Raw genomic sequence first — 17,194 nt, forward strand, 5'->3', positions numbered from 1 at the left:
TGCCTGTCCACAGAATCGATACCAATTGCCACAGCCAAATTGATCTGGCTGCAACTTGCATCAATTCTTAGAAGACTGAAAGGAATGGACTGGCCATGCCATAGGCCAGCCATTTTACAATCTTCAGATATGCCCTATGCTGCCTATAGAGTTATTAGGCCAATGGAAGAGGAATTCAAGGTCCGCATGCAGTTTACTTTTTCAGGCTCTAATATACTTAATTTTTTAGGTTCTACAGCTTCCTAAGTAATTTTGATGTGAAAATTAAGAATCAATTTGTTTCGAGTTTTTAAAAAGGGGAAACTAATACTATTTGAGCATTTTCCACATGCACGGCTCCACCTAGGATAAAGTTTGTTAAATGGAGGATAGGAAGAAAAGAGAAGCATATCAACACACAGTTACTCTGCAACTCCATTGAGTCCTTTCAGAGAAGAAAGTAATACAATGAGTTTGCCCCCTATGCCAAGTCAGGCTCTAGTGTACGTAAGTCATTTGCATCTCAGATTAGCCTGGCATAAGCATCACATCTCCATTTCAAAGGAGTTTAATAATTCACCCAAAGTGATATTCCTAGGAAGTGACGAAGGTGGCAATTAAAGCTTTGGTGTGACCCAAAGCTGAGGCCTTTTTGACACTACAAAGCCTTTTCAGTGAATACAATTAGTCCCATTAAGGCAGCCGTAAAAAGCCAATCTCTACTGCCATATGACCGAAATTCTCAAACCAGCATCTGGGCATTCCTTTAAATCTGACATAGAGAATCAATTCAATAGCTAAAAACAACAAACATCTCCTTGGACATGTAATCATACTAAGGTGAAATTGAATGATTATTTTGAACCCTGAGTATAATGAAGGACAAGAAAGTAAACTGTGGTTTACTCTGGGTTCATCAGTTCTGTCTGTGAAGCAGCCTTGAATTTGCCAAATGTAACAAGATGTGTCCTTGCAGGGCAGAAAAATACACAGCCATCTGTTTAAGAAAGCAAATCTACTCTGAGGTCCATGTCGGTCTTTAGTCCATACAGACATTTCTCTGTGCTGACAAGCTAGACCCACGGGGCACAGCAGACCCCAGTGGGTGGTATCCCAAAGGCCTGGACAAGACACTATAGTATGTCCAAGATTGCCTCAGTAAGTGTGGTATGTGTCCTCCAAATGCAATTACTTGAAGCAAGTGCCGAGTCAGGGATGGCTAGCCAGTGTGGAATGACTGCCCATCCAAATGAGGCTACGCAAAGAGGTTCTAGACCTAGTGTCAGTGCAAACAGAGGTTAAGAAAAAGCTGAAGAGAGAGGAGATGTGAAGCTGAGCCAAAGGGCAGCAAAGGCTGTGCTGTTTTTATCTAGTGTCAGAGCAGAGGCAGAGAGGATTTTAAAAGCTAGCCATGGAGCAAAAATCATATTTTACCTTGCAGGCAGAAATATCCACAGGCTGTGAAAGATCAAGGAAAATAAAAATAATATTGTTATTGCAAGGGCATCACAGAGAGAGGCACCATTTCAGAATCACCCCTGAAACAAATAATAGAATGAGCTCCATCAGCTTCTCTGTAAGCCTTTGCTATGCTTCCTCCCCCAACACACACTCTGGGTCAAGCAGCAGATCATTTCTCTTCTAAAACCTCACTAGAATGTGTGCCCTTCCTTTGTATCACATTTCCGCAACACTATAAAATAAACTGTACTACAGAGTGTTTTAATTTCCTATCGTCTTTGGAAAATCATGCTAATAAGACATTTGGTGAAAAAGAAAAGTTGCCCAGTAAGTGGCAATAATCTTTTATGAGTGCGATGTGAAAACTATGAACGAATATGTTGACCTTGAAAGTTCCAGTCTTACCACGAGTGCAAGAACAATGACACAAATATTCACTTAGATGAATGCTTACTATGCTTGGCTTATCATTTTGAGCAACCCACATTTCAATTTTCCTAGTTATGCTTAGAAACTATGGTTTGTGATGGAAAGCAAGAGAAGGATACTGTTGCCATGGTAGCAAAAACATTTTTTTCTCCCTCAAAAATAGTATGTCAGACCAGTGGAAAAAAATAATGCTAACTGCACTTGCAGAGAAAATTAAATTTACATGCAAGTTCTTGCAATTTTATCAAGTGCTGTTTATACATTTTTCCATCTTAATGTGCAAGGATGCCTTACAATGGGCTTACTAGTACAGGTTACTTTTCTTTGCTTTGTTTTCTGACATGCAAAACACATCATTTAAAATCCATGAGTGAATGAAAGAGTCCACATGTACAATTATGTAAAATGATATTCAAAATAAGTTTTTAAAAATTGCCTTAGCTTAATACGGCTAATTAAAAAAAATGACAGACACGCAACTACAACAATAACAACAACAAAAACAATGACTGTTATCCTTTTGAATTCTTCTGCTTGTCATTCAAATAGGAGAGTGTATTGCCTTTTTCCCTACTGGCTGAATAACACAAACTAATGTACCAACCTATGCTGCTCATATTCCCTAATGTTTTTCATTTCGGTAATATTACTTTGCAGCTACTGCATTGGCTTCCTGCAAAATAAAATCTCTAAAATTTTTCTGCATTCAATGAGCTATAGACATTTTTTAATAAGACAACACAATACTAATACTGCTGTCTTAATTCTGCGAATTACTTTCCCACCAAATTAAGTGGAGCACTGATGTTACACACGAACAATCCATTAGAATCACAGTCACCTCTCCAGCTGCTGTTATAGCTCCTGCATTTCCCATTCTCAGTGTATTTTCTCTTTTATATACTAAGATGAACATCAGTGTCAGGTCTTTAGAGAAGCTGGTGATCTTTCTGCTGCATATTCGAAAACATGTTCACTTACTTCTTGTTTCTACTCAACAGAATTTCTAATTCAGAAATCTTTGTTTTTCACACGAATGCCTTTGAGAAAATCAGCCCAAGATGTGTTTCTACTGTAATTATCCTTTGTAAATTATCACATGTAAATGTATTTATTTAAGACATTCCTAGTTGTATTACTTATTCCTCCTGCTGTTCATTTTATCGATGTATTTATTGAGATTTATTTAGAAACTAATCTGCTCCCAGTCTTTATCCCAAAGCCAGTTTATTCTGTGAGACATATTCCCAAATAAACATTTATCCTGAACAAAGGATGAACAAACTGGTTAGCATATTACAGGGATCAATTACATTATTCTTTCCTGGGAGAAATAAAAAGCACTGTCGATATATCTTACTTTGACACAGGGAAGACTTTCTGTCTGATCAATGATTTTCTTCAGCACCAACACAGTGAATCACTGTCTTTTTCCTTTGCGATTATAATCAAGTGGGTTTACAAGTACGGAGAAACCACAAAGGTCTTCAGAGAACATACTCTTGAAGTCTACCCCAAACCCCTGTAGCCTTATAGCTCTCCTCAGAAAAAAAAAAAAAAATTAGGCAATATTCTTGGAATATTTTGGTTCTCTGAAGAATACTCAAAGTAAAAGGTGGTCTGCTTACTTGACCTGAGTTGAAACTAGAGACAATGAGGTAAAATCAAGTGTGGCAGCTTCCTGCAGCGGGGAGCTTTCCCAAGGGAATACATCTGGGCTTCCTAGGAGTAGTACAGATTATGTCTCTAAAGATCACTCTGTCTTTTGAAAGTCATTTTCTGCTTTCCCGCATCTTTATGATAGATAAATTTATTGTTGGTAATTGTAGTTCGGAGTGTGATTTAAAAACTGTGTTTCAGCCAGGGCTTAAAAGCAGCATAGGCTCCAAGCCCATTCCCTCTTTGGCCTCGTGCGTGAATGCTGTCAATAGACATGCCAGAAATGATGCAAATGGTTAGAAACAATAGGCTACTTTACTCTCTATTAGCCTCTACCCAGTACTCACATTGATTATTTTCAATGTCTCATAGAGAATACATTAAACTGAACTAGGTACCAGTTGCTGTTCAGATACCTTAAATAGGAAGAATTATTTCTGCAGGAATTCTAGGGGATAAAAATAAATGATCAAAAATAAAAAGTACCCAGAAGATCAGTCATGTAAAAAATAATTATGTTTTCTGAAATCAAAAGATTATGTATTATCACAAAGACCAAGTTGCCAAATCTCACCATAACCAAACCATACCTACTTCTATATTAAACTACGACACAGGTGAATCAAGTCAGTTCTGAAAATAACCATTTTCCCAAGTGCGCATAGTGAGTTAGAAATGCATGTCATGAACAAAACAGATGACACTGAAGCATGACTCAGGGCTAAGAAGATTCAAATGCCCAATCGGGTGCCTCCTTCCACAATGCCTAGACATACTTCATTTCAGTTTTACCTTTCAGCAAAAATATGAAGGTGACAGGACACAAGCTAATCAGTTAACAGCCATATAGAGAACAGCCAGTTAATCAACAGGTAAAACTGTGACCATCTATAAATCTGTGTGGAGAGCTAGTACTTCTAATTAACTTTCCAAGGCTGACCCGGCTACCTGTGATTCTTATCCTGTCCTGTACTGAGTGTCACAGGAGGTACCTAATGTCCCTGCTCTCTTTTTCTTGTCCTCTCTTCTAATTGCTTCTCCCTCGCCTAAATGTGCCTCTCCTTAAGAAAACCATCATATTTTCTTTCTTTTTTCTACCATCACTGTAGGAAGGCACTTTTTATTATCCTTCTGGAAAAAAGGTCTTTTTACCCCAATTGCATTTGCTCACCTCCCATTTACTCCTCCAGTTTCTGAAATTGCCTTCTTTCTTGCCCCCAACACCTCTCAGAAACTGTTATCAGTGCATCAATATCTAAATCCAATGACCTCTTCTGGATGTCTTACTGGACCTCTATGTAGAATCTTACTTTTTTTTCCTGGCAACTCTATTCTTTAATTTCTAAAATACTTCAAACTTTGTCTTCCTACTTCTCTGAATGTCTCCTCCCCAATTCATTTCCAAGTAATTCTTCCTCTGCCAAGTCTTTAAATATTGGTAGTCTATGCATATCAACCTTAGCCCTCTTGTCTCCTCACTCTATACCATTCCCTAATGTAATATCATCTGCTCTCATGGTTTCAATGATTACAGGTGACTTTTAGGTCAGGATCTTGCCCTAGAGCCCAAATTTCTAACATATACAGTTATATTGACAAATCTATGGTGACAGCCACATGAGTGTCATACAGATACTTTAATCTTACTATAACCCAACTAAACTCAATATTTTGCTACCCAAACTTGCTTCTTTTGCATATCATATCTTGCCATCATCATCTATCCAGCTGCCAAAGTTAAATTCTTAGGATAATCTTTAACCCTTTCCTCCTTCAATTTATACATCCAATTAATCACAGAAACTCAGAGTAGGCATTAGAAACTTATATAGCAATTACACATTGCTGCAACATATAGCATTTCATTTGTTTAGCTACTCATTTTTATTACGTTTTAAATAGTGATCTAACTAGGTTGTAAATTTTAAAAAAGAAAAACAAAAAATTGGCACTTCACATAGATCATTTGAAAAGCACTGATGTAAACCATTTGGCCCTATCTTAACTTCATGTCCTTGAGAATGCCAATGGAAAAAATGGACATCTTCTGCATCAAGTAATTTACATACACATTACAGTATAAAATTATGCATATTATATAGATAGTTCATGAATTCTCTAAAACCTATGTATAGCCCCTCTAGAGTTTCAGGGTTTCCAAATTCAGGACCCTTAATCTAAGTTACGAAGTCTGGAATTGCCTTGTCAATAGCTTCCTCTGTTTATCTACTGTGATAAGGTTCCAGATGAGCATTAAAATCCTGGAACTCATAGCAAGAATTCAGTATATATTTAATTACTGAGCTCGGAACCAAAGACTGGGCCTATTGAGCTAGAGCTGCCAAGATCTTATGTGAATTTTAAGTTTCTTCAGGTGAAATAAAACAATTAGCAAGAAGAGTTGAACTATAACCTAACTATCCTTTATGTAGATTATAAAGTTTGGAGACTCAGAGCCATAGTTTGTAAGACAAGAGCTGGCATCATTCTTCTGATGAGTGATGGTTCTCGAATGCTAGGGAACTAAGTAATCAACCTCTGTGAACAGGTAGTAGAACTAGGGTCCATCCCATTGCATGGCATATAAAACAGACCATTTGTATGTCTTTATATACCTGACCTCATGCTAAATGAGGATTTCATGCAGCTCGTATAAACATATATAATCCAATGGTTCTTTTTTTTTAAGTAAGTATAGTGTTTAGACCAGAGAGTATAGAAACTAAAGTTGGAAAGAACATGTGCTCTATGGGGACACTGTTTCCTAGTCCTTATCACATTGCAGATGGTAGATGCTAAGATACAGGCGAGGAAGCAATCAGTACACAGATGGCACATGTGATTGGTTGAAGACAAGTTCCTTGAGTTTCTTAGCCACCAAAGCAAAGAGATAAACATATTTGATTAAAATTTACTTTGCCCATAGGTAGGAACTTCCAGGTACTCAGGGGAGTCCTTCTGCAAATCACCTAAAAGAGGCACTGCATCCAGTGGTAGTTAAGCTTCCTGTAATCAAGGACAAGAAACATGATATCCAGTCCAGACAATTGCTTCTTATAAGCCCCTTAGGGCAAGCTGAGTATGATATCCAGTCCAGACAATTGCTTCTTATAAGCCCCTTAGGGCAAGCTGAGTATGATATCCAGTCCAGACACCCTTAGGGCAAGCTGAGTATGATATCCAGTCCAGACAATTGCTTCTTATAAGCCCCTTAGGGCAAGCTGAGACCTTGGTGTAGTGGAATAGATGGACTGTTATCATTAGTTCTCTAAAACTAAGTTTGCGAAGCACAGAGTTCAAAGCTATATTATCAGGGGTTGTCTGCAGAACAAATATATTATCAGTTTAGGGACCCTCTATATGAACTGATGACGGCTATGTGAAAAGGTAGTATTGACAACCTCTGACTCAGCCATTGATGTTTATCCCCTCACTCTATGTAGATCCTCAAATAACCTTGTAGTTTAAAAAGCATTATATAGGTGGTTAACTCTCCCAATTAAATGTCTAGTCCATATTTCTCTCTTATACTCTAGAATTAAACCCAAGTGACCAATAGACCTGAAGATGTGGAATAAAAGACTTTGCAGAGAAATGGAGTCCAACAGTCAGAGAAGAATGTAAACAGTTCTGACAAGAACTTGAGGTGATTAGTTAGATATGTCATTAGAGCTCCGTGATTTACTAAACACTGGATAAATTTTACAGAGTCAAGGTAAATACCAACAAAGCTTTAAGTTGTTGATATTTTTACAATAGTCCGCATTAGTTAAGGTAACATATAAACTCCAACATCTGAGCAGCTCAACACAAGAGAAGTTTATTTCTCACCACAGTTATTGCAATACAGATGTTCTTGATCAGCAGTGGCATTTCTCCCTGTAGTGATTTAGGGATCGGGCTCCTTCATCAAGCAGAGGTGCATGAAGGAGAAGTTTCCTGGGTCAGGACTGGAAATGAGCCACGTCATTTGCACACACAAGCACACCTGACTGCAAGGGACTCTGGGAAATGTAGCCTTGCTCTAAAACCAGACTGTAAATAGTTAGCCATGCTCTTACATACCCATTGTCAAAATTTGAAACCTAATTCAAATTCACTCTACTGATCTGAAAGCAAGCAATTTTCCAGAGATTAAATCAAGAAACATCTCTGGAAAGCATACAAAAGTCATTAGAATGTGCAGAAATGAATCTTTTACTCTACCGACTCTAGACATTTCATCTAAAAATGCTGCCATGGGCATGCCTACCCCTGGACAATCTCCCAATTGGACAACTCAGAACATGCCCTTTTTCATATTTTAATCCAGGATTATTTAGCTGCAGACTTTATCTCTTTTAGCAAAATCTAGCAATGCTGTTAGATATGCCACTAGTGAATCAAAGTGAAAAACTATGAGCCTTAACAATTAAGCCCTGAGGTCACTGCAACCATCTCTTTTCTGCTCTCCAAGACTTACAGACCCTGCCAGCTTAATAGAGATGCCCTTTGCTCTGGTTCTTGTGCTCTTCATAATTAATCGATGTTTAATGCCTCAACAAAGTCCTAAGCTGATTACTGTAGCCTAATCTTCTATTGTCAGGCTATCTGTTTACTTAAGCTGAACGAAATTCTTAGACTCCTTTGAAGGACCAGGGTCAGGCATGCTGTAAGATCAAAGATGCATTAGGAAACAGGACCAAAGTAAATCACTGTGGCATAGCAAGGACTGTCTTATATAGTAGTGGGTAGACCCTAGTACGCTGACATGAGACCTACACCAGCCTAAAAACTTTAGAATGGTAAGTACACTGCTCTCACCTTCTCTGACCTGAAATATTTCTCTTTCCATAAAGATTCCATTGACCACTGAATTGTGGACTCACTTCCAGAGGAAACCAGTAGGCACATGGGACGTGGGCACTCATTCACCTATATCCACATCTCATATATCAAAGGATATATTTGTTATTTCAATAAAACACCCAAGTGGAGATCATTGAAACTAAATCTACTTTATCATTCTCACTAACCTTCTAACGCAGACTAAATTTTTTTAGGGGGATCTGACCACTTAGCTTGGATCTCTTATATACTCTGCTCTAACTCCTCTTATAAGCTCTAGGCACCTATCACCAGCAATCTATTAGATGTTTTCCACTAGGATGTCCCCAATGTGTCACACTCAACTTGACAACTTCTGCCCCATGTTACTCCCTATTAGAATTTAATTTAACGATGCTACCGTTTTTCTAATTGCCTGGTCTTAGAACAAGAGCCATGCTTTACTTCTCCCTGTCCTTGCTCCACTTACATTCCAGCATCCACCGGGCTATACTAATCCTTTTCTCAGAGTGCCAAATTGCAAACAGCTGAGTAAATCTGATTAAGTAGAATCTGAGTTACTTCAATGATGTCGCATAACTTGTAGAACACCCAGAAAGGCCAGAGAATAAGATCAGAGAACCAAGAACAATGCCCAGACTGTGCTACAGCACTAACCTATTTTAGCAGGATGCAATTGCCACCATCTCAGAGCACAGTGACAACAGCGCACATCACAGACACCAAAAATGCTGGGCCTGGATGCTGCTTGCAAGAACTGTTGCTTCTGTGTGACATCTCTGGGAAATGAGTACAGATCACTCCACTACTGCTACTACTGCCACCACCACCTGTGTGAGAATGGATCTGCACCATCCTCATCTCTGCATATCACTAATGTTCAGTTTAGTGTCTTAGGCAGGTAGATCCGATTGGTTGAGCTCAAGTTCTGTTTATGAGCCACAAGGAACATTGGAAACAAGAAAGAGGTTCAGATGCTGGGTGTTTGAGGTAGGTACTAGGTTTCCAGTCTAACCCCTTTTTGTCTTCTATATCTCACTTTTTTAGAAACCCTTGTAGCAATTCCGTTCTGACTGATAAAAACTCTGCTGTCTGAGTCTTCATCCTTTGTAGGGTTCTTTACAGGGATTGGTCACATATGTGCCATTCGCAGCCATCCCAATTCTGAATAACACAGAATCTTAACTGGAAGTAAGAATTATAAAATTAGCTTACCGAGGACTAGGGAGCTGCTGGTCTTTAAAATGTACTGGTGAGACATTTGGTCACACTAGTCACCTGCTGGATACAGAATGCAGAGCAGGCAGCACCCGAGATAGTGTCAGAACACATGGAGGGAAATTCTCCATAAAGTTGGCATCTGCTGACTCCTTGCTATTTTCACCCACGTCCTAAAAGAGGAGACAAAACCAGAGTAGAGCTACCAGTCTACAGAGATGGAAGGAAATACCACTTTGCTAAAGGAAGGAATTTCTGCCTGAAGCCTGCAATCCAGCTTCATTAATAGCCCCACATGCTGAGTCCTACAGGTTTGGAAAAGGCAAGTCTTCTACACCTGAACTCTAATTGTTATAAGTGATGGCTAGGAAGGGATGAGTCTTTGTAACAGACAGGTCTGTGGCCCCAGAGCTCTCTCAAGCATTACAATAGATGGTATAACTGGAGGTGAGAAGGACCCTGGCTCCTCGATTACCTTGCTGAGACACGCCGCCGCCCTGCACTCCAGACATCCAGACTTTCTACACGAGGTAAACAAGTTCCTCTTTGGCTAAGGTTGCTCTTTCACAGTTGACAAGCCTACTTATACAGGAACAATAAGAATGACAAATGTACATAAACCATCTTATGAATGATCCTTGCATTCCGTTCTGTCCCAGGTCCTCTGCTCTAGACTCCAGATCTCTGCAATAGGCTTGGCGCTAAGCTTGCAATTCTCCTGCCCTCCTCTTCAGCAGCCCATAAACTACAGAGTATTTGTAGCTATAGCAAATCCTCAACCCCCTGGTACAATACCTGACACATACATAATAGTTAATCTATACATGTTGTTGCAGATGGAACATGAATAAATAGAAATAGCACTGGCTAAAGGACCGGAAAAGTACATATCAGCTCCCATCTGCAAGGTTCAACTGCCTAAACTTGAGCCAATCTGGAAATATTTCTGGACTTTAAGCTTTTTAGTTTGGAATAATAATCTATTTATTGCCTGCTGATAGGAGGTATGTGTGAAAGTCCTTTCGAATTTATAAAACATTATAAAATGTATTATTTATTGTATAGAGCACCAAATTCGGCTGACATATAAATAACAGTAATTTAGAAAATATTACCATCTATATAACTCCACTAGCAGGTAGAATATTTGGAAAGACTATTGAAAGCTATTAGAAACACAATCACCATTTAATTTTTATGTTAAGACATGAGCAGAAGATAGTAGTTCAGGAGACAGAAATAACTATCTGCTACTTATTGCATCATAACATATCATTTACTGTATAATTACATTGTCAATATTTACTTAATGATTACATAACTTTCAACATTGTTGCTTGAACCCAATAAAATAAAGAGGAAATGGTTGTCTGAATTTTCCCCAGGGGACAGATTGGACAAAGATAAACATTCTCGAAGGTATTCCTTATTGGCTTATGTAACCCTGAAAATGGCTAATATTTTGAAATCATAAGTAGCTGCTGTTGCATCAGCTTTCATTTGAGAACTTCAGATTTCAAAATCAATCTCCAGAACAAAGGGGCTACCCCTTTGTCTGAAATCCCTTTCTATCTGCCTTCATTCCAAATACATAAGGCAGAATTTTTCAAGACAAATAATATTGCTTGAACTTTTAAACTTGTCACATAATGTGATTGAAGATAAAGACCAAAGTATTTGAGGCTGCCTCCAAATCCCAAATGCCCAAATTCTGCAAATATTACTAATATATATTTGTGGTTCTTTAAAGCTCTCTGTCTTACAGATTGTGGAAAAACATGCTTAAAGATCTTCTACATTTTTATTTTTCAGTTTTGTATTGTAAAACATCCCTTGTAAACTCACTAGAGGTTTATTAAGGTATACAGGGACCATCGTTTACTTTCAGAAGATGAAAAGGTCTATCTAGTAAGAAAACCAAGTTGCTTCAGGAGGACACCTCTGGATCCCGAATATTTCCAATCTGAAATGTTCCATCATTCCCAATTTATAGCAGATTTATTGTTTTGCATGTACAATGAAATTTACTAGTCTTGTATTTAGAAAGCTATCTGCTCAACCTAAGGCACTTCAAGAAATCTAGAATTGAGGCAACTAAGTCTGGATAAACAAAACTGAAAGAAATCTACTCCAGAGAGAGGAGTTCAGACAACAAGAAAAAAGAATACTGTAAAGCTTCTGTGCACATGAAAATCTAGTTTCTATACTCAGTAGACTTGAATATGAAGGGAGAAAAAATATTTAATTGCTTGAGTTTAATTTGGAATACTTTTGGATATTGCTGCATTTAATGAATCTGCGTATTTCATGATCACCCTAATTGTTTCTATTTATGAGATGAGCAGGGTAAAGCAACTAAATACTGGTTGAGAAATACAACCTAATGGCATATATGATGCCATTTTTATTCTTGAAAAAAGAGCAAATAACATGTACACCACTCAAGGTGAGAAACATCACTTTCTCAATATTAAAAAAAAAAAAAGAGCAAATTGCTATTGGCTTCGGAGCTATTTCTATGTTTCGATAAGACTTATTGAAGATAGATGATTTAAAAAGCTGAAAAGTTGTTCCCAAACCAATCCCTTAACACAACAGAGCAAAATTAAAGATACATGGCAGCAATGTACAACCTGAATTCCGCTAGTCCTTTATCATTTCCACTCCATATATTTCCAAAGAAGGAATAAGGCCAAGTAAGAAAACCTGTGTATGTGTGGTAGAGGGAGGAAAGAAGGGCAAGGTTGGAAAAGGGTGTGTAGTTTTACCTGTGAACTGAGCATAAGGAAACAATTACATTTTTTGCAGAAAGGAAAAAAAAAAAAAAAGGAAGCATAATGATTTTCGGAGCTCTTATTTTATTAGTAGTTTTTACAACATACAAGTTTGCTATCAGAGGAATCCATAAATAACATGTGAATTACCAAGCAGACCCTGACATAATTGACTCAATATTTATTAGTTCATTCATTATTAGTTCATTCATTCACTTATGTTAACTGGTACTTCTTTGGCACCTGCTATAGATCAGGTACTGTCCTGCTAAATGGGATTCTGATATCTGAATAAATTTGTCACTGGGTATTTTGAAGGAAGAAAAAAAGAAAATGTTAATGGTTAGACCTCAAATGTAGATTTACAAAAGGCCCAGAGGCTTATACGTGTTTTCCATGCCTGTCTTTGATAAATGTCAGAGACCTAATGTTAAGATTTGATTCTGCAAAGGCATTTATACGCAGAGCTTAAGTTTCACAGCACAGACATGGAGGTTTCTAGAGCTCACACTTGACCCAGTACTAGAGCTGAGAGGGTCTATTCTGGGGGTGCAGATGTTCAGCATGAAGTCACTGAAAAGAGTTCTCAAGATTGATATCCATGGCCTTTTCTTGAAGTTCACTTACTTTGGATTGTTGATGAACAGGGAACAGAAATCAAGGTGTGATTTGAAGTCCTCCTTACCAGAAGTCTCTCTCCCACCTGGTTGTAAGGCACCTGAAACCTGAACTTCTACTATAAGAGATACATTGCATTGGGAAAGAAATCATTTCTTCGGACATCCTTTAGATACTTCTATTTCTTCTAGTGCTTCCTATACATAGTTTATTTGTCTTTTTAAAATAGATTTGAGCATATTTTGCTTCCTATTCCATAACCCCAGCCCCTAGCACATTGCCAAGCTTATATAAAGCACTCAGACGTTTACATCAAGAATGAATGAATTTGCAATTCCCAAGGGTAAAATTCTTTACCACATGGCAGGGATCCGCCCATAGACTGCTTGGACGATATAAATAACATAGCCTGACACACCCATATTCTAGTGGAGAGCTATGAACATTCCTGCCAGCAGGATCACACTGGTTTCAGGAAGAAGCTTTAGATCTGTTCAGGCACACAAACAAATTTGTCATTAAAGCCCTGGAGTCTGACAATACAAGACATGAAAAATATTACCATTTCCTAGAGAAACTGAGGGCAGGTATTATATATCATCTACTTCCACTATAAAACAATCATCATATGACTTACCGTGAATTTTCACGGGCCCCCAGGAAGTTTAGCTACCAAATGCACCCCTGACCACTAAATCAACTCACCTGTGAAATGAAGTCGTTTGTTCAGATAGCCTTCATCTTAGACAAGACTGAGAAAGGGCCAAAGAATCTAAAACATATTGTCCATCTCCTGGTTTACTGAAAATAAAAACGTCTAATTGAAAGAGAATTTTTTTAGTCTAGATCCTAAAACCAATTTTTAAAAATTCATTATTCAACTAAATTTAACCAAAAATTTTTTGAGTGCCTACTAGGTGCCACAGACAATACAACTCTGAGAGTCTCCATTTTAAATGACCTAATAACATAAAAGAGTTATTTTTCCACTGTTGTAAGTGGCAATTCAGAAAACAAAAATTTGAGAACTTTTGGTCTCACAGAGAAAATAAGTCAAATACGCAAGAAATAGTTAAATGAGGTAAAAAAAATAAACAAGTATCAACCAAATATTGTAACGATCATATATCTTTAGGATACTTCCTTACATTTTCAAAAGATATTTAAGGAGAGAGGTGAGAATTATTATTTTCATAAAAAAGAAAATAGGCGAGTAGCAGAGGCTTACAACAAAAGACAGTCGTGGCTGCCCCACTCCTTGGTCTCACAGCACAGGGCAGCAGCTTTCAATTCTTTGGGCTACATTATAACACTGACCTCCCTATTTCTAAATAATAATGTCGAACTGTGGCCTACCAATTTTAGACAATCTCCATTAATTCCCTCTGTGATAAATGAGGACCGAGCTCTCTACCCTACTACTTGACTTTCCCTTCCAAACTTCCCCTGCAGAGTTAGTTCATAACATTTTGTTAAGTCAATCATCAGTGTTCATTGCTGAGCAACATTAGACAGATGTATTATGATTATATTTCCTTTCTGGTGCAACTTTGTATATTTTCTTAACTACACAATTATCTTGTTTATCATTTACTTAGTTTTCAATGTCTCTAATCTTTTCCAAATATTGCAATTTATCTGAGAAAATGCCTCTTAATTTTCCTTTGCATATGGTTCTTTGTGTAGTTTATTTGGTCTTTCATATTAGATCGCATTTCCATTCAATTATTCTCTCCCTACCCAAATATTACCTTTCTGCTTCCTGGACCCCTCTATGTTCTTGCTCCAGTCTGCTGTGGTTACTCTCAAGAACTGTTGTACCACTGCCCTAAGACCTTCTTTTGTACAGCTCTATGCTCTTTCCACTGTCTTCGGGACCTTATGTCTTCTTTTGGGGTCTATGCCCTCATTTTAGTGAATATCTTTCTGAGACTGGGTGCTTCAGAGGCACAGTTTTTGGAGTCCTGGCATATACGAGAATATCTTCATTCTATCCATACACATAATTGATAGTTTCTCTCCACATAAAATTCAAGGTTGTAAATCATTTTTCCTTGAAATTTGGAGGCATTACGCCATTGTCTTCTAGCTTCCAGTGAGTAGCTAAGATATCAAGTGTCACTCTAATCCAAAACACACTTTTTTCACAGCAAAACTCCATGCAACAGTTATTCAAAACCACGACTTCTAGTGCTTTGCCTTCTCTCCTCAACTCATTTCAACTGGGCTTCCTTTGTGACCATTCCATTAAATCAGGTCTCATAGTGATCAAAAGGGCCCTTCCTGGCCATTTCCAATAATCAGTTCTCTATCCTCATCTTAATTGAACTCTCCATGGCATTTGGCATTACCGAATGCTTCAACCTCCTTAGAACACTTTCTTCCCTCGGCTTCTACAGTAGAACTGTCCCCATGGCCACCTCCTACCTTACCGCCTCCCTCCTTCTCAATATCTTTTGCTTCAGGGAAGGATGGTCAATGGTAGGCTCTGGCAGAAGACTACAGAAGAACATCCCCATGGAGGGCCTCCACATCCTCAAATTGTCCTTCCAAGCCCAGGGGTGGCCACGGTTTCTCACTGTTGCTAATCTTTGGGTTTTCTCGACATCCTGTTTGGCTTCTCAATACTTCCTACAGCAATACAACAATCTTCCCATGTTAAATTCCCTGTATTCAAAAGTCCTAGACTTTTTTCCATTTTCCAGGTTGGATTTCATCCAAAATCAATTCTATTTGCTTATTATTGGCTTTACCCAGTGAAAAGTAACCTACCTGAAAACAGGAGATTTGGTGCCCAGAATACTGCCCAGCCAGTACTCAATAAATATTTTTTAAATGAGGGAAGTGTTGAAGCATTTATCCACAGCAATGAGTGATTTGGATTATGTAGTTAAGAACATCATAACTATGAGAAAACTTAGAATTTTACAAAGCCCAACAGAAATTTTTTAAGTTTTATAGAGGATCCAGTGTAACTAGGATTAAGTCATCAAAACCAAAATTAAAAAAAAAAAATCAAATAATAAAATAAATAAATACATACATACATACATACATACATACATACATACATACAGGTAAAGGGCTGAAATGACCTGAGTACAGAGAAATTATTTTCTGGAGGTCATTTCATTCCATTAATTTGGGTACCAGCTTCAAGCTATTTCTTAAAGTTTGTGTTATCTACAAAATACATGCTTTCATGAAATGCATCATTACTTTTATGACCCTTATAATCAATCTCCTTTTACCCCATCTAAACATGAGAAACAAATAAGATAGACACAAACATTTATATTAATGAGCTTTAAAAAATATGTGGGAGATGGCTTAAGGGAAAAGGAATTAAAGATAGCTTTATGATAAAATCTACATTCGGGGCAGAACTTAAATGACTAAGGATTCTGAGAGTATTTCACAGCTCGGAAAAAAACAATCCAAAGTAAAATGGACCCAGCACAGGGCTTATATGAAATAAAAACAGATGAGTAATTAAAGCTTACTTTAGGACACTAAACTCACTTCAGAAAGAAAATTGTGATGATGGAGCTTTTCTTTCTCTTTAAGTATAGGGACTTTTTAAAGCAGTAAAACTGAGACTGCAATGCGAAAGCTCACTGATTGCACCTGCCTCGCAGACTGGTTTCTTTTGACACATGCAAAGAGTTTCTTATTGCATTTTGTTGTTTTTTTTTTTTAATTTGAATTTGTTGCCAACATTAAAAAATCAAGCAATTCCACATAAACATCTGGAATTCTGAGATCTTTCAGAAATGCCTGCAGTGCCACGATCGATGCTCTGCCTGAGCAGTGGTTGCCCCCTTAGAAAGGCACAAGCTCTCCAGGCAGACCCAACACTTCTCGGGCATTATATTCACCCACTATTAATTAAAGTCTCCTGGTTGGCCCATTAAGATTTTTCATTTGCTCATACTGTTGGAAAATATCTCATTTCACTTTCTGTTCATTTGAAATGTTTTCAGTTCCTAAGATGGTATCCTTGGGTCAAAGACATAATAGTTGGTGTTTGCAAGCTCAGGTTGAAAAGTCAGGTGAATAAAGAAACTTTGCAGTTTTACCTTTTTCCCCAAACATAAGGCCTTGTCTGGCCACATTAGCATGTGTGCAGGGGACCACGGATGCAGCTCTGGACCTCGGACAGTAGTGTAAAGCTTTACTCTGTACCACCAAGATGCATGTCCTGGATTCTCAGGGTCTTAGCTACCTAC

The sequence above is a fragment of the Pteropus alecto genome, unplaced genomic scaffold (genome assembly GCF_000325575.1).
Source record: "Pteropus alecto unplaced genomic scaffold, ASM32557v1 scaffold79, whole genome shotgun sequence".
In the NCBI taxonomy this organism is placed as follows: Eukaryota; Metazoa; Chordata; class Mammalia; order Chiroptera; family Pteropodidae; genus Pteropus; species Pteropus alecto.